At 48.4% G+C, this 19,595-nt stretch overlaps 1 non-coding gene across 1 annotated transcript; it reads right to left on the reverse strand.

Annotated features, from left to right (window-relative positions):
• Positions 1–18,531: 18,531 nt before the first annotated feature.
• Positions 18,532–18,697, reverse strand: LOC134986356 (U1 spliceosomal RNA). Its single transcript, XR_010192250.1, has one exon. It is a non-coding gene; the product is annotated as a U1 spliceosomal RNA (small nuclear RNA).
• Positions 18,698–19,595: the final 898 nt, after the last annotated feature.

Below are 19,595 nucleotides of genomic sequence, written 5' to 3' on the forward strand. Positions count from 1 at the left end.
CTGACCACGCCTCCTGTTTCTCCGTTGCCGACCCAATATTGAAACCCTGCCCCCGCACCGCTCCATCTCCAACTTGGAAATGGAGTGTTGTTGACCCCCCTCCCCCCCCCCCTGCACCGATTGACAGGCAGAGGCGATCGCATTATCTGCAGGCGGATGCGTATGCTCTTAGCAATTTTTGCAGTTGGATTGCTTATTGCGATTGCAATCCAACCTGAATCAGGCCCTATTACCTATCACAATGCACTACGGGTAGTACAAAATGGGGTTAATATAGGAGAAAAACCCCCAGAGCTGTGCTCCTTAACTGTCCCTGGTGGCTAGTGGAGCAGCTGCCCAGTAATCAGTGTCCACGCCAGTGCGCACACGGCCCGCCCCCTACAGCCACGCTGGATCACGGTATAAAGTGGGCACAGAAGCCCCTTACCACCCTTTCATCAGCGGCCTCGTGATCCCGGAGGGCGGTGTGTGTGTGACTGACCTTAGGAAGAAACCGGAGCCTCCGCTGCAGTGACCCAGCAACCGGGGCACTGGAGTATACTGTGCCGCTGGGAGTGATGGAGCTGCAGTAAATATGTCTATTAGACCTAGCCTGCTGCAGCCCTTGTAGATTCTTATTAAAAAAGTTCTTCTTTTCTTGTCAAAATTAATAGCTAAGAATAGGATGCCTGAGGCAGCCCCCTGTTAAGTGACCTGCTACTGAAGGCACCAACTACAAACTGAGCTCCCTGTTCATGGAAGCGAGGTTATAGAGCAGGGGGCGCTGAGTATCTTGTGAACAGTCAAAAGCTTTGAGCTTGTTGGTGCCTCAGATCAAGATCCTACTCTACACCCCAATATGAATCCTTGTGGAGTCCAGTGTACCCCACAGAAGAAAAAAATGTGTCACAACCATTGGCAGCAACATAAGAATAGCTGCTGATGGGCACAATTGAGAAAGGAAGGGGGGAAAACATTTGAATCCAGCACATATATGTAATTCGAATATGTAATTTGTACCTTCCTACTTTAAAATGTAATGGATGAACCTCACCCTGTGAGAACTATCTTCATGATCAAGAGATCTCATATGCAAGATAAGTATGTGTTGGGATAGGGCTGTGGAGGGCGGCTGCTCGGGCACACCCCCGTCAAGTTAAGGAGATTCAACTGAGGAAGCACAAGGGAACTCTCATCTGGGGACAACAACTGCAGGGAGAACACATTTTCAGATGAATGTGGGAGGGCAGAAGGCTGCCTAATACTGAAGCACCCCCAAACAACAAACCAAATGCAACAACTAGTGCAAGCATTCCTGGGGGAAGGCCCGCAGCAGATGGATCCAATAACAGCTCCAGAGTTGCTCTACAAGACAAGTAAAAGGGTGTGAGCCCTGCAGCACCACCTGTACTTTGCATACACACATATAGGACAGCATCTCTTATATGCCACAGGGTCAATAAAATAGTATCCTTATCTAGGGTATCCATCCCCTCAGATAAGATATCCGTCCATGCTGCTACAGCACTACACACCCAGGCCGACGCAATTGCCGGTCTGAGTAAGGTACCCGAATGTGTATAAATGGACTTCAGGGTTATCTCCTGTTTGCGGTCAGCAGACTCTTTGAGGGTAGCCGTATCCTGGGACGGGAGGGCTACCTTCTTGGATAAGCGTGTTAATGCTTTGTCCACCCTAGGGGAGGATTCCCATCTTAACCAATCCATTGATGGGAAAGGATACGCCATAAGAATCCTTTTGGAAATCTGCAGTCTTTTATCTGGAGATTCCCAGGCTTTTTCACATAACTCGTTCAGCTCGTGTGAGGGGGGAAAGGTTACCTCAGGCTTCTTTCCTTTGTACTTATGTACCCTCTTGTCAGGGACAGGGGGTTCCTCTGTGATGTGCAAAACATCTTTTATTGCCATAATCCTATATCGAATGGATTTTGCCAATTTTGGCTGTAACTTTGCATCATCGTAATCGACACTGGAGTCAGAATCCGTGTCAGTATCTGTGTCAACAATCTGGGATAGTGGGCGCTTATGAGACCCTGACAGTCCCTGCGACATAGGATCAGGCATGGGTTGAGACCCTGACTGTCCCGAAGCTTCAGCCTTGTCTAATCTATTGTGCACTGAGTTTACACTAGCATTTAAAACATTCCACATATCCATCCAATCAGCTGTCGCAGAGACACCACATTAATTTGCTCCCGCTCCTCTCTAATACAGCCTTCTTCCTCAGACATGTCGACACACGTGTACCGACACACCACACACACAGGGAATGCTTTTTCTGAAAACAGTTTCCCCACAAGGCCCTTTGGAGAGACAGAGAGAGAGAGTATGCCAGCACACACCCAAGCGCTATATAACCCAGGAATAACACAGTAACTTAATGTTTGCCCAGTAGTGCTGCTGTATGTAATTTGCGCCGAATTATGTGCCCCCCCCCCCCCCCCCCCCTCTTTTCAACCCTCTTGTCTACCGTGGTTTCAGCAGGCGAGAGTCTGGGGAGCTGCCTCAGCGGTGCTGTGGAGAAAAAATGGCGCTGGTGAGTGCTGAGGGAGAAGCCCCGCCCCCTCAGCGGCGGGCTTCTGTCCCGCTTAAACTGTAAAATTGGCGGGGGCTCATACATATATACAGTGCTCAGCTGTATATATATGTTATATTTTTGGCAAAAAGAGGTTTATATTGCTGCCCAGGGCGCCCTGCACCCTTACAGTGACCAGAGTATGTGAGGTGTATGGGAGCAATGGCGCACAGCTGCAGTGCTGTGCGTTACTTCAGTGAAGATCATGAAGTCTACTGCCACCGCTGAAGTCTCTTTTCTTCTCATACTCACCCGGCTTCTATCTTCCGGCTCTGCGAGGGGGACGGCGGCGCGGCTCTGGGACGGACGGCGAGGGTGAGATCCTGCGTACCAATCCCACTGGAGCTAATGGTGTCCAGTAGCCTAAGAAGCAGGACCTTGCAACTCAGAGAGTAGGGCTGCTTCTCTCCCCTCAGTCCCTCGATGCAGGGAGTCTGTTGCCAGCAGTGCTCCCTGAAAATTAAAAACCTAACAAAATACTTTCTGTCAGAAAGCTCAGGAGAGCTCCTGAAAAGCACACAGTTTCCACTGGGCACAGTATCAAACTGAGGTATGGAGTAGGGGCATAGAGGGAGGAGCCACTGCACACCCAGAACTAAAGTCTTTCTTAAAGTGCCCATGTCTCCTGCGGAGCCCGTCTATCCCCATGGTCCTTACAGAGTCCCCAGCATCCTCTAGGACGTTAGAGAAAATAGGATTTTAATACCTACCGGTAAATCCTTTTCTCTTAGTCCGTAGAGGATGCTGGGCACCCGTCCCAGTGCGTACTGTGTCTGCAGTTATTAAATGGCCCTTAACTCCAGAACATTTATGTGGAGACAACTTTCCCGACTTGACCATCTTCCTTGGATGTTTTCCCCCTGTGTGACTGCTCCCCTGCCTCGGAGGGTTGCATCCGTGGTCCCTAGGATCCAGTCCTGGATCCCGAACCATCGCCCCTCTAGGAGGTGAGAACTGTGCAGCCGCCAATGGAGTGATATTCTGGTCTTGGAAGACAGGATTATCCTCCGGTGCATGTGTAGGTGGGATCCGGACCACTTGTCCAACAGGTCCCACTGGAACACTCTAGCATGGAACCTGCCAAACTGAATGGCCTCGTAGGCCGCAACCATCTTCCCCAGCAACCGAATGCATTGATGGATTAACACTCTTGCTGGTTTCAGAATTTGTTTGACCAGACTCTGGATCTCCATAGCCTTTCCACTGGAGGAAAACCTCTTCTGTGTCCAGTATCACTCCCAAAAACAACAACCGCGTCATTGGGACCAACTGCGATTTTGGCAAGTTTAGGAGCCAACCATGTTGTTGAAGAACTGTCAGGGAGAGTGCAATGTTTTGCAACAACTGGTCCCTGGATCTCGCCTTTATCAAGAGATCATCCAAGTACAGGATAATTGTGACTCCTTGCTTGCGAAGGAGAACCATCATTTCCGCCATCACCCTGGTGAAAATCCTCGGAGCCGTGGACAGACCAAACGGCAACGTCTGAAATTGGTAATGACAATACTGAATTGCAAACCTCAGGTAGCTTGATGCAGTGGCTAAACGGAACATGTAAGTAGGCATCCTTATGTCTACCAAAACCATGAAATCTCCTTCCTCCGGACTGGAGATCCCTACCCTGAGAGATTCCATCTTGAAATTGAATTTCTTTAGGTAGAAATTGAGGGATTTCAGATTTCAGATTGGTCTGACTGAGCCTTCCGGCTTCGGGACCACGAAGAGGCTTGAATAAAAGCCTTCTCCCTGCTGACTAAGGCCGATTTGAACAATCGGTGAGGGGGAACGTCTTGAAACCCCAGTTTGTACCCTTGGGACACTATTTGTAAAACCCACGAGTCCAGGTCCAAATTAATCCAGAACTGACTGAAGTGTTTTAGACGTGCCCCCACTGGTGTGGGCTCCTGCAAGAGAGCCCCAGCGTCATGCAGTGGATTTGGCAGAAGCAGAGGACGATCTCTGCTCCTGCGATCTTGAAGAGGCTACAGACCTCTTCCCTCTTCTCCTTCCTCTACCTGCAAAGAAAGGGGAATCTTAACTTCTTGCATATCTATTGGGCCAAAATGACTGCGTTAGATAATGATGCGTCTTCATCCGTTGAGAGGGAACATAGGGCAAGAAGGTTGACTTACCTGCGGGAGCTGCCGAGATCAAATTAACTAGGCCGTCGCCAAACAAGGCTTCACCTTCATAGGGAAGAGACTCCCTTTCTTCTTGGAGTCAGCATCAGCATTCCCTTGGTGAATCCACAATGCCCTCCTATCCGAGACTGCCATGAAATTGGCCCGTGAACTCAAGAGTCCTATATCCCTTGCAGTCGTAAGTATGCTGCAGTGTCCTTGATATGATCCAACGTAAGGAGCATCCCATGTCTCCAGGATATCTATATCGGATGACAAGGTATTCGACCAATTCTTGAATACTACTACTCACCCATGCGCATGTAATGGCAGGTCTAAGTAATGTACCCGTGGTTACATAACTAGAAATAATGTAGCTTCCTGCATACGATCCGCTGGATTTGTGACAGGGCCCCGTGCAGAACAGGGGGTGATTCCCACTTTATTCTGTCCGCGGCAGGAAATGAATAAACAACCGGAAACCTTTTGGGGATTTGAAACCATCTTGTCGAGCTGGCCCAGACTTTCTCAAACAGAGATGGAGGAACGTTACATCAGCTTTCATTATATATCTATATATACATACATATAGACCCCTTTGTCAGGAACAGCAGGGTCCTCAGTGATGTTAATATGTCCTTAATATCCACAATCATGTACTGAATGCTCCTTGCCAATATTGGATCTAATCAGGAAATATTATGGTCGACATAGGAATCAGTATCCGAGTCAGTATCAGTGTGTAGTAACTGGGCAAAATAACATTTTTGCAGGGCCTGAGGGAAAAGAAGCATAGCCATGAACATCACATCTTTTCTCTACGTCTGTGTCTGGGACACAGATTTATCCAACCTCACTCTGATATTACTGAAACTTTCACCCAGTCAGTTATTGGTGGTGCCAACAGGGCCACCATCATATGTCTGCATTCCTAATATAGTTTCCTCTTGGGAAAAACATTTAGCCACCGACATGTTGACACACATGTACCAAGTACCCACAGACACATCGGCTTATGGGGGATAGACCTACAGTAAATCTGTCAGAGGGACAGATGGGATTTTTCAGCTCACAACCCAGCGTCAAAAGTACACAGTCTGGGAAATAATAAACTCTATAGTGATAGACTTGTAACGCTCTATAGATGTGCTGGTGAGGTGAGGAAGAAGCCCCGCCGCTGTAATGGCACGCTTCTGTCCCGCTCAGAAACAAATAATTAATTACGCTGGTGGGGTAAGGACAGTGCCCAGGCACTAATGTCCACTTTTGCCAGCCTTTTGTGAGGAATTTATGCTGCCCAGGGTGCCCCCCCACGTGCCCTGCACCCTGCAGTGCCTGTGTTTGTGTGGGAGCATGGCGCACAGCATTCCGCTCGCTGCGTGGTACCTCAGAATGCCATCTGTTCTTCTGCTACTCGCCTGTCTGCTGACTTCTGGCTCTGTAAGGGGGTGATGGCAGGCTACGGGAGTGGGCATCTAGGCGTACCCAGCGATCAGCACCCTCCGGAGCTAATGGTGTCCTGTCTGCCAGAAGTAGAGCCATTGAACTCACTAGAAGTTGGTCATACTTCTCTCCCCTAAGTCCCACGAAGCAGGGAGACTGTTGCCAGCAGCCTCCCTGAAAATAAGAAAAACTAACATAAGTCTTTTCAGAGAAACTCAGTAGAGCTCCCCTGTAGTGCATCCAGTCTCACTGGGCACAATTCTAAAACTGGAGTCTGGAGGAGGGGCATAGAGGGAGGAGACAGTTCACACCCTTTGAAAGTCTTAAAGTGCCCATGTCTCCTGCGGATCCCATCTATACCCCATGGTTCTTAATGTGATCCCAGCATCCTCTAGGACGTATGAGAAAACAAATAACGCACACACGAGGAGAGAACAAAGGAAGCTATAAGGAGGGGAGGGGGGGGGGGGGGTAAGGTAAGGTAGTAAAGGCATATTGGATAAACTACAACCTTATACATATTCATTAATGTACCAGTAGTTAGAAGTAGAAGAGCTCTAACAGAAACCACAAAGCTTATCTAAAGCCACACCACACTGGATATGCCCAATCTCATTTGATCTTTGAAGCAAAGCAGTATTGGACTTTGTTACTACCAAGCAGTCTCCCATCTATGTATTATCAGATTCTTTAGGTGTTTTTAAACTACCAACACCCTTTTCTTGGTACATTTAATTTTTACACGTATTCTTTTATGTACCAGAAGTTAGAAGTAGAAAAGCTCTAACAGAAACCACCAGCTCATCTACAGCCACAGCACACTGGATTTGCCCAATCTCTCCTGATCATGGAAGCTGAGCAGTGTTGGTCCTGGTTTTAGTACTTGGATGGGAGACCACCAGGAAATACCAGGAGCTGTGTGTATTTTTACAATACCAACACCGTTCTCTTGATGCATTCCATTTTGAAACATTGGGGCAGATCTATTAAGCCTGGTGAACTGATAAAGTGCAAGGTGATAAAGTACCAGCCAGTCAGCTCCTAACTGTCATTTTTCAAACCCAGCCTGTGACATGGCAATTAGGAGCTGATTGGCTGGTACTTTATCACCATGCAAATTATCATTCCACCAGGTTTAATAAATCGGCCGCTTATTCATTTATGTACTAGTAGTTAGAAGTAGAAGAACTCTAACAGAAACCACTAAGCTCATCTACAGCCACACCACACTGTATATGCCCAATATCACCTGATCTTAGGCCTGGTTTGTTCTTGGATGTGAGACCACCTGGGAATACCAGGTGCTGTAGGTAGTTTTATACTACCAACACCGTTCTCTTGATGCATTCTATTTTGAAACTTATTCATTGATGTAGAAGTTAGAAACAGCAAAAATCATCTACAGCCGCATCACACTGGATATGTCCAATCTCATCTGATGTTGGAAGCTAAGCAGTGTTGTGCCTGGTTAGTTTTTGGATTTCAGGTCCTGCCTTCTGGTTTGGCCACGGCACCTCGGAAATTCACCAAGGTCATGGCCGTGATGACGACCCTTCACCATCGGTGGACCAGGGAGGAATCTCTCCTCCCGATAAACATTCTGGAATTGCGGGCAGTGTTCAATTCATTGATACTGGCCCTGCCTCTAGTACAGAACAGGCCTGTTCAAGTACAATCGGACAACGCCACCACGGTAGTGTACACAAATCATCAAGTCGGCACTCGAAACTGCATGGCAAAGCTGGAAGTATACAAAAAATCCTCAGTTGGGTAGAACGTCATCTGCCAGCAATATCGGCAGTGTTCATTCCCGGAGTCCTCAACTGGGAAGCGGATTTCCTCAGTCGTCAGGACGTTCACGCTGGAGAGTGGAGAGGCTGCAGCAGAAATATCTGCACTGGTGTCAGTAGGTGACTGAGGCAGGGATGACTGGGAGATAGTGGGTGACTGAAGCATGTATGAGTGGGATATAGTGGGTGACTGAAGCCGGGGTGACTGGGAGATAGTGGGTGACTGATGCAGGGGTGACAGTGATAGTGGGTGACTTAGGCAGGGGTGACAGGGAGATAGTGGGTTACTGAGGGAGGGGTGATAGGAAGGGGTTGGGTAAGTATGGGAAGAAAGTGGGTGACAGGGATAATAAATGAATAAGGCAGGGATGATAGGGAGATAGTGGATGACTGTGGCAGGGGTGACAGGGACAGTAAGAGACTGAGGCAGGGTTGACAGGGATAGTGGGTGACTGAAGCAGGGGTGATAGAGTGACAGTGGGTGACTGAGGCAGGGGTGACAGGGATAGTGGGTGACTGAGGCAGGGGTCGCAGGTATAGTGGTTGACTGAGGCAGCGGTGACTGGGAGATAGTGGGTAACTGAGGCAGGGGTGACAGGGAAAGTGTGCGACTCAGGCAGGGGTGATAGGGAGATAGTGGGCAGCATATCTCTGCCTCACTGCAGCAGCACATTCCTGCTTCACTGACAGCAGCACATCCCTGCAACGTTGACAGCAACACATCCCTGCCTCATTGACGGCAGCACATCCCTGCCTCACTTATAGCAGCACATCCCTGCCTCGCTGACAGCAGCACATCACTGCCTCGCTGACAGCAGCACATCACTGCTTCACTGACAGCAGCACATCACTGCTTCACTGACAGCAGAACATCCCTGCCTCACTGGCAGCAGCACATCCCTGCTTTACTGACAGCTGTATATAGGGCCTAATTAAGACCTGATCCCTGCTGTGCATATTCACACAACAGGAGAGCAGGTCTGAAGTGCGTGTGCTGGTGCCACAGTGCACTGGCACATGCCAGAGATGCGATCAGCATCTCTGCCCAGTGAGCGCCTCTGCCTGATTGACAGGTAGAGGCGGTCACTGGGCAGGAGGAGTCGGGCCAGCGGCGTTGTGCCGCCATTTTGGGGGCACAGTCAGGACAACGCAGACATGACCGGACCGTATGGGGGCGGGGCCGTGACGGCTGTGTGACCCGGACAGCAACGGGCCTTATTTACTAAAATCTCAGATAAATTTTATGGCATTTATGTGCAGTCTAGTTTGCACAGTTGATAGAGTGTTGATCTTGCACTATCAATGTAAGCCTCACATAGGTTTGATACACATGTAAGTTTGTTTTTATTTTACTACATTGTGGTTTGTGGCTCTATACCATGTAATGCATGTCTTTTAACAGTAGTCAAGTCTTCCAATGTGCTTGTTAGTGAAACCCAATAGATAGCTTTATTTTATTTTGTTTCTTCAAATATTACATAGTAACATAGTAACATAGTATCTGAGGTTGAAAAAAGACAATTGTCCATCGAGTTCAACCTATTTGTGGTGTCCTATGCATGATGATTTTACTAAAATTTCTGACTGATGCTGCTGTCAGCCATTGCATTTTATCCCTATTTATAGTAACTATAATGCATGACTATGCACCATACCCCTGGATATCCTTATCCAATAGGAATTTATCTAACCCATTCTTAAAGGTGTTGACAGATTCCGCCATTACAACTCCCTCGGGCAGGGAATTCCAAACACGTATTGTCCTTACCGTGAAAAAGCCTTTACGCTGTATTGTGCGGAATCTCCTCTCCTCTAACCTGAGCGAGTGTCCACGAGTCCTCTGTGTTGATCTAACCAGAAAAAGGTCCCGCGCAAGCTCTGTGTATTGTCCCCTTATATATTTGTAGATGTTGATCATATCCCCTCTTAGTCTCCGCTTTTCCAATGTAAACATGCCTAGTCTTTCAAGCCTTTCCTTGTATTCCATCATCTCCATGCCCTTAATTAGTTTGGTCGCCCTCCTCTGTACCTTTTCAAGCTCCAGGATATCCTTTTTGTAGTACGGTGCCCAGAACTGTACACAGTATTCAAGGTGTGGCCTCACTAGTGATTTATATAACGGGAGTATAATACTCTCGTCCCTAGCATCAATACCCCGTTTTATGCATGCTAATATCTTATTAGCCTTCTTTGCTGCAGTCCTACTTTGGGTACTACTGCTTAGCTTGCTATCTATGAGGACACCTAAGTCCTTTTCCAGTACAGAATCCCCTAATTTTACCCCATTTAGTAGGTAGGCATATGTCTTATAACTTTTTTTTTCAATATGTAAACATTTTTATTATAAGATTTTCAATGACACAAGTACATCCAAGTTGCAGATTATGGATTGTGAAGGACAAATCAACCATATAAACAATTTAAGCAATTTAAATTGCATGCAGGTAGTAGAATATCAAACTCCTTGGATGAAAGTTGGTCGTAATAAACTAGGATAGAAAAGAATAAAGTAGAAAATAAGATTTTAAACCTACCGGTAAATCTTTTTCTCGTAGTCCGTAGAGGATGCTGGGGACTCCGTAAGGACCATGGGGATAGACGGGCTCCGCAGGAGACATGGGCACTTTAAGAAAGACTTTAGTTCTGGGTGTGCACTGGCTCCTCCCTCTATGCCCCTCTATGCCACAGTTAGAGAAACTGTGCCCAGAGGAGACTGACAGTATGAGGAAAGGATTTTGTTAATCCAGGGCAAGATTCATACCAGCCACACCAATCACACCGTATAACTTGTGATAAACTACCCAGTTATGAGTACGAAAAAACAACATACTGTAGCATCAGTGCAGGACCGATGCAACTCTAACATAACCCTTATTGAAGCAATAACTATATACAAGTATTGCAGAAGTAGTCCGCACTTGGGACGGTCGCCCAGCATCCTCTACGGACTACGAGAAAAAGATTTACCGGTAGGTTTAAAATCTTATTTTCTCTTACGTCCTAGAGGATGCTGGGGACTCCGTAAGGACCATGGGGATTATACCAAAGCTCCAAAACGGGCGGGAGAGTGCGGATGACTCTGCAGCACCGATTGAGCAAACATGAGTTCCTCCTCAGCCAGGGTATCAAACTTATAGTATTTTGAAAAGGTGTTTGAACCTTACCAAGTAGCAGCTCGACACAGCTGTAGTGCCGAGACCCCTCGGGCAGCCGCCCAAGAAGAGCCCACTTTCCTCGTGGAATGGGCCTAGACCGATTTCGGTAACTGCAATCCAGCCATAGAACGCGCTTGCTGAATCGTGTTACAAATCCAGCGAGCAATAGCCTGCTTTGAAGCAGGGGCACCAATCTTGTTGGTTGCATACAGGACAAACAGCGCTTCAGTTTTCCTGACTCTAGCCGTCCTGGCCACGTAAATTTTCAAAGCCCTGACCACATCAAGTAACTCGGAATCCTCCAAGTCACGCGTAGCCAAAGGCACCACAATAGGTTGGTTCATATGAAAAGATGAGACCACTTTTGGTAGGAATTGAGGACGGGTCCGCAATTCCGCTCTATCCACATGGTACACCAAATATGGTCTTTTATGTGACAAAGCCGCTAATTCCGACACTCGCCTAGCCGAAGCCAAGGCTAATAACATGACCACCTTCCATGTGAGATATTTTAACTCCACCGTTTTAAGTGGTTCAAACCAGTGTGATTTTAGAAAACTTAACACCACGTTAAGGTCCCAAGGTGCCACCGGAGGCACAAAAGGAGGCTGAATATGCAGCACTCCTTTTACAAAAGTCTGAACTTCTGGAAGAGAAACCAATTCTTTTTGAAAGAAAATGGATAAGGCCGAAATCTGGACCTTAATAGAGCCTAATTTTAGGCCCAAATTCACTCCAGTTTGTAGGAAGTGAAGGAAACGGCCCAGATGGAATTCTTACGTAGGAGCATTCCTGGCCTCACACCAAGAAACATACTTTCGCCATATACGGTGTAATGTTTTGACGTTACATCCTTCCTAGCCTTTATCAGCGTAGGGATGACCTCAACTGGAATGCCTTTCACTGCTAGGATCCGGCATTCAACCGCCATGCCGTCAAACGCAGCCGCGGTAAGTCTTGGAACAGACAGGGCCCCTGATGCAACAGGTCCTGTCTTAGAGGAAGAGGCCACGGATCTTCTGTGAGCATTTCCTGCAGATCCGGATACCAGGTCCTCCGTGGCCAATCTGGAACAATGAGGATTGTTCTCACTCCTCTTTGTCTTATTATCCTTAACACCTTGGGTATGAGAGGAAGAGGAGGAAATACATAGACCGGCCGAAACACTTACAGTGTCACTAGGGTGTCTACAGCTACTGCCTGAGGGTCTCTTGACCTTGCGCAATACCTCTGTAGCTTTTTGTTGAGCCGGGACGCCATCATGTCTATCTGTGGCAGTTCCCACCGACTTGTAATCTGTGCAAAGACTTCCTGATGAAGTCCCCACTCTCCCGGATGTAGGTCGTGTCTGCTGAGGAAGTCTGCTTCCCAGTTGTCCACTCCCAGAATGAACACTGCTGACAGTGCGCTTGCGTGATTCTCCACCCAGCGAAGAATTCTGGTGGCTTGTGCCATCGCCACTCTGCTCCTTGTGCCGCCTTGGCGGTTTACATGAGCCACTGCGGTGACGTTGTCTGACTGGATCAGAACCGGTTGGTCGCGAAGTAAGGTCTCCGCTTGACGTAGGGCATTGTATATGGCCCCTAGTTTCAGGATGTTGATGTGAAGACAAGTCTCTTGACTTGACCAAAGACCTTGGATATTTCTTCCCTGTGTGACTGCTCCCCAACCTTGGAGGCTTGCCTCTGTGGTCACCAGGATCCAGTCCTGAATGCCGAATCTGCGTCACTCGAGAAGGTGAGCACTCTGCAGCCACCACAGGAGTGATACCCTGACCCTGGGGGACAGGGTGATCAACCAATGCATCTGCAAATGTGACCCAGACCACTTGTCCAGTAGGTCCCATTGGAAAGTCCTCGCATGGAACCTGCCGAATGGAATGGCTTCGTATGGTGCCACCATCTTTCCCAGGACTCGAGTGCAGTGATGCACTGACACAAGTTTTGGTTTCAATAGGTTCCTGACCAGAGTCATGAGTTCCTGGGCCTTTCCTATCGGGAGATAAACTCTCTTCTGGTCTGTGTCCAGAATCATGCCCAAGAAAGACAGACGAGTCGTAGAAACCAACTGCGACTTTGGGATATTGAAAATCCAGCCGTGTTGCTGTAACACTTTCAGTGAAAGTGATACGCTGTTCAGCAACTGCTCTCTTGATCTCGCTTTTATGAGATCGCTCAAGTACGGGATAATTGTGACACCTTGCTTACGCAGGAGAACCATCATTTCCGCCATTACCTTAGTGAAAATTCTCTGGGCCGTGGAGAGACCAAACAGCAACGTCTGAAATTGGCAATGACAGTCCTGTACCGCAAATCTGAGGTACGCCTGATGAGATGGATAAATGGGGACATGAAGGTATGCATCCTGTACACAAATGCGGACAACAGGTGTCAAGCCGTGTGTTGCCTTTGTCAAGCTGTAATAAGTAGGGGTAAGGACGTTAACCACCTCAGAACATCCTCCCTTATACGTCACCTGCAGCGCATTAATCATAAGTCAGTGACAAGTTCAAAAACTTTGGATGACAGCGGAAGCAGTCCACTGACCACTAAATCCCTTCCTCTTGTAACCAAGCTCCTGCAAACCACACCACCAACTCCCTCAGTGTCAATTTCCTCCTTAGACAGGAAAGCCAATAGTCCTGCAGGCCATGTCACTGGCAAGTCTGACGAGTCCTCTCCTGCCTGGGATTCCTCCGATGCATCCTTGAGTGTAACGCCTACTGCTGCTGGCGCTGCTGTTGTTGCTGCTGGGAGTCGATCGTCATCCCAGAGGGGAAGTCGGAAGACCACTTGTACTACTTCCAGTAGGCAATTGACTGTCCAACAGTCCTTTGCGAGGAAGATGAAATATCACAGCAGTCATCCTGCTGCAAAGCGGATAACTCAGGTCTTGTCAGCCTGGGTGGTGAGAAACGTGGTTCCGGTATCAATCGTTAATTCAGAGGCAACTAGAGACTTGATTGAGGTACTGTGTCCCCTGTACCAAATGCCATCTAGGTTCCATTTCTCTAGGCAGGCGATACCGAAAATGTACACAGACCTCAGAAAAAGAGTCACCAGTGTCCTAAAAAATGCAGTTGTACCCAAGGTCCACTAGTCCACATGTCCGTGGTTAAGTGGAGCAGGGCAGACTCAGGACTATATGACTGTGACAGCCCACTGGGTAGATGTATTGCCTCCCGCAGCAAGAACAGCAGCGGCGGCACCAGTAGCAGCATCTCGCAAATGCCAACTCGTTCCTAGGCAGACTACGCTTTGTATCACCGCTTTCCATAAGAGGCACACAGCTGACAACCTCTTACGGAAACTGAGGAACATCATCGCAGAATGGCTTACCCCAATTGGACTCTCCTGGGGATTTGTGACATCGGACAATGCCACCAATATTGTGCGTGCATTACATCTGGGCAAATTCCAGCACGTCCCATGTTTTGCACATACATTGAATTTGGTGGTGCAGAATTATTTAAAAAAAACGACAGGGGCGTGCAAGAGATGCTGTCGGTGGCCCGAAGAATTGCGGGCTACTTTCTGCATTCAGCCACCGCGTGCCGAAGACTGGAGCACCACCAAACATTCATGCACCTGCCCTGCCATCCTCTGAAGCAAAAGGTGGTAACGAGGTGGAATTCAACCCTCTATATGCTTCAGAGGATGGAGGAGCAGCAAAAGGCCATTCAAGCCTATACATCTACCCACGATATAGACAAAGGAGGGGGAATGCACCTGACTCAAGCGCAGTGGAGAATGATTTCAACGTTGTGTAAGGTTCTGTAACCCTTTGAACTTGCCACACGTGAAGTCAGTTCAGACACTGCCAGCCTGAGTCAGGTCATTCCCCTCATCAGGCTTTTGCAGAAGAAGCTGGAGACATTGAAGGAGGAGCTAAAACAGAGCGATTCCGCTAGGCATGTGGGACTTGTGGATGGAGCCCTTAATTCGCTTAACCAGGATTCAATCTGTTGAAATCAGAGCAATACATTTTGGCCACCGTGCTCGATCCTAGATTTAAAACCTACATTGTATCTCTCTTTCCGGCAGACACAAGTCTGCAGAGGTTCAAAGACCTGCTGGTGAGAAAATTGTCAAGTCAAGCGGAACGTGACCCATCAACAGCTCCTCCTTCACATTCTCCCGCAACTGGGGGTGCAAGGAAAAGGCTAAGAATTCCGAGCCCACCCGCTGGCGGTGATGCAGGACAGTTTGGAGTGAGTGCTGACATCTGGTCCGGACTGAAGGACCTGGCAACGATTACTGACATGTCGTCTACTGTCACTACATATGATTCTGTCACCTTTGAAAGAATGGTGGAGGATTATATGAGTGACCGCATCCAGGTAGGCACGTCAGACAGTCCGTATGTATACTGGCAGGAAAAAGAGGCAATTTGGAGGCCCTTGCACAAACTGGCTTTATTCTACCTAAGTTGCCCTCCCTCCAGTGTGTACTCCAAAAGAGTGTTTAGTGCAGCCGCTCATCTTGTCAGCAATCGGCGTACGAGGTTACTTCCAGAAAATGTGGAGAAGATGATGATCATCAAAATGAATTATAATCAATTCCTCCGTGGAGACATTTACCAGCAATTGCCTCCAGAAAGTACACAGGGATCTGAGATGGTGGATTCCAGTGGGGACGAATTAATAATATGTGAGGGGGGCGATGTACACAGTGAAAGGGGTGAGGAATCGGAGGATGATGAGGTGGACATCTTGCCTCTGTAGAGCCAGTTTGTGCAAGGAGAGATTGATTGCTTCTTTTTTGGTGGGGGCCCAAACCAACCAGTCATTTCAGTCAGCCGTGTGGCAGACCCTGTTGCTGAAATGATGGGTTCGTCAATGTTTTTCTTTTCAATCTAACCCCCTGCAGTTTTCTGTAAGAATCTGCTTCGCTATGATGATCAACAAGTCACAAGGGCAAACACTCAGGGCTGGAGGTGTAGATCTTAGGACCAGCTGCTACAAGCATGGCAAAGGTGTCACTATCATTGGTGACACCCAGAGAGGCAGCGAGGGAGATTGTAATGCAGTGCGCGCAGATAAGCAGCGCAATGGTAAAAACGAGGCATGGTCTCATAGGTAGGGGTGTGGCCTGTTTTCCTGAATCTCCATTTTGTTGCTCCGGGTATCCCGGGGGTTGAGTGCTGCACCCGGGGACTAGTGTGTGAGTGGTGCTGGCTCCTGCACAGTGACAGAAACTGGGTGTTGCACGTAATGTTACAGTGAAACACCCATATTCTGTCACTGAAGAGGAGCCGGCACTTTGGTGTCACCCCCCTTGGCGGGTGACACTCGGGTGTGGGCCGCAACCCCGTTGTGATGCCACTGACCCATGGGAAGCTTTACGTGGCTTACCCATGTGTTAGTAGCCCCAAGCATCTTTTGTGTTAGTCCCTGAAGAAAAAACTTCAAATATTTACAAATACATTTTGTAATCAATGGGCCTAATTCAGTAAGGATTGCAAATTCTGCTAAGTAACAGAATTTGCAATCCTTTGGTTCGCATGCTGGGGCCACCCAGCATGCCGCCTCCCTTCTTGACCACGCTGAAATTGCAGTCTCAGTGTAGCTCAGCGTGATCATAAAAAATGGGTTAGCCTCCTGTTGGTGCAGACTGTATGTGTGCGCAGGAAGCCGCCACCATTTTTGTGATCGCAGCTGCTGCATGTGATGTCATGCAGCAGCTCTGACCACGCCTCCTGTTTCTCCGTTGCCGACCCCATTTTGTAGCCCTGCCCATGCACCGCTCCATCTCCGACTTGGAAATGGATTGTTGCTGACCCCCCCCCCCAGCACCGATTGACAGTCAGAAGCGATCGCATTATCTGCGGGGTGCCGCAGAAAATGCAGGCGCATGCGTATGCTCTTAGCAATTTTTGCAGTTGGATTGCTTATTGCGATTGCAATCCAACCTGAATCAGGCTCTATTACCTATCACAATGCACTGCGGGTAGTACAAAATGGGGTTAATATAAGAGAAAACCCCCCCAGAGCTGTGCTCCTTAACTGTCCCTGGTGGCTAGTGGAGCGGCTGCCCAGTAATCAGTGTCCACGCCAGTGCGCACATGGCCCACCCCCTACAGCCACGCTGGATCATGGTATAGTGTGGGCACAGAAGTCCCTTACCTCCCTTTCATCAGCGGCCTCGTGATCCCGGAGGGTGGTGTGTGTGTGACTGACCTTAGGAAGAAACCGGAGCCTCCGCTGCAGTGACCCAGCAACCAGGGCACGGGAGTATACTGCGCCGCTGGGAGTGATGGAGCTGCAGTAAAGATGTCTATTAGACCTAGCCTGCTGCAGCCCTTGTAGATTCTTATAAAAAAAGTTCTTCTTTTCTTGTCAAAATTAATAGCTAAGAATAGGCTGCCTGAGGCAGCCCCCTGTTAAGTGGCCTGCTACTGAAGGCACCAACTACAAACTGAGCTCCCTGTTCATGGAAGCGAGGTTATAGAGCAGGGGGCGCTGAGCATCTTGGGAACAGTCAAAAGCTTTGAGCCTGTTGGTGCCTCAGATCAAGATCCTACTCTACACCCCAATGTGAATCCTTGTGGAGTCCAGTGTACCCCACAGAAGAAATTAATGTGTCACACCCATTGGCAGCAACATTAGAATAGCTGCTGATGGGCACAATTGAGAAAGGAAGGGGGGAAAACATTTGAATCCAGCACATATATGTAATTTGAATATGTAATTTGTACCTTCCTACTTTAAAATGTAATGGATGAACCTCACCCTGTGAGAACTATCTTCATGATCAAGAGATCTCATACGCAAGAAAAGCATGTGTTGGGATAGGGCTGTGGAGGGCGGCTGCTCGAGCACACCCCCGTCAAGTTAAGGAGATTCAACTGAGGAAGAACAAGGGAACTCTCATCTGGGGACAACAACTGCAGGGAGACCACATCTTTTCAGATGAAAATGAGAGGGCGGAAGGCTGCCTAATACTGAAGCACCCTCAAACATCAAACCATATGCAACAACTAGTACAAGCATTCCTGGGGAAAGGTCTGCAGCAGACGGATTTGCATACGGTGATGTCATCCAAGCAGTGGGCCAAAGTTGGCTGGAACCCTCATCTGCATATGAAAAGAGAAAAGGGGCGCTTGGATGACCCCTAGTTCGCATTGAACACCCCCCACCCTCCTTTGGTGTGGGGCTCATGTTGGCCATGCCCCAGCCCATGAAGCATTCAAGCTGATTTCTTGCAGCAGCTGGGCACTGTAACAGCTCCAGAGCTGCTCTGTAAGGCAAATAAAAGGGTGTGGGCCCTGCAACACCACCTGTAGTTCGCATTGTGCGTTGGAAGGCACAAAGTAAGCAGACGGGAGAAGTCAGGATAGTGCGCAAGGGCATAGAAGGGAGGGGCTCAAGAAAAGAGAAGTGGAAACAGACAGCAAACTAGGCTGGAGAGAGACCTGAGACAATGAGATCTAAATTATACCAGACCCAACCAGGGGAAAGCACAAATGCAGTCCCCCCCCCTACCACAAATTATGCAGTCGAGATTCCCACATTTGGGGAAATCACAGAGGTCAGCATACCCAGAATGCAATGAATGAACCTCACCCTGGGAAAACAATCTTCATGACCATGGTATCACCTAAGCAAAATAAGTATGATTTGAGATAGGGCTGGGGAGGGCCGCTGCTCAGGCACACCTCCGTCAAGTAAAGGAGATTCAACTGAGGCAGCACAAGGGAACTCTCATCTGGGGACAACAACTGCAGGGAGAACACATTTTCAGACGAATGTGTGAGGGCAGAAGGCTGCCTAATACTGAAGCACCCCCCAAACAACAAACCAAATGCAACAACTAGTGCAAGCATTCCTGGGGGAAGGCCTGCAGCAGATGGATTCGCATATGGTGATGTCATCCAAGCAATGGGTATAGTTGGCTGCAACCCTCGTCTGCATATGAAAAGAGAAAATGGTCACGCAGGGCATGGCGGCCTTTGTGGGGTTGCGCTTGGATGACCCCTAGATCGCTTTATACACCCCCATCAGTGTGGGGCTCATGTTGGCCATGCCCCAGCCCCTGAAGCATTCAAGCTGATTATTTGCAGCAGCTGGACCCAGTAACAGCTCCAGAGTTGCTCTACAAGACAAGTAAAAGGGTGTGAGCCATGCAACACCACCTGTAGTTTGCATACACACATATATAGGACAGCATCTCTTATATGCCTCAGGGGCAATAAAATAGTATCCTTATCTAGGGTATCCGTCCATGCCGCTACAGCACTACACATACACACCCAGGCCGACGCAATTGCCGGTCTGAGTAAGGTACCTGAATGTGTATAAATGGACTTCAGGGTAATCTCCTGTTTGCGGTCAGCAGACTCTTTGAGGGTAGCCGTATCCTGGGATGGGAGGGCTAACTTCTTGGATAAGCGTGTTAATGCTTTGTCCACCCAAGGGGAGGATTCCCATCGTTACCTATCCGTTGATGGGAAAGGATACGCCATAAGAATCCTTTTGGAAATCTGCAGGAGATTCCCAAGCTTTTTCACATAAC

Source organism: Pseudophryne corroboree (assembly GCF_028390025.1).
Source record: "Pseudophryne corroboree isolate aPseCor3 chromosome 7 unlocalized genomic scaffold, aPseCor3.hap2 SUPER_7_unloc_3, whole genome shotgun sequence".
Taxonomy (NCBI): Eukaryota; Metazoa; Chordata; class Amphibia; order Anura; family Myobatrachidae; genus Pseudophryne; species Pseudophryne corroboree.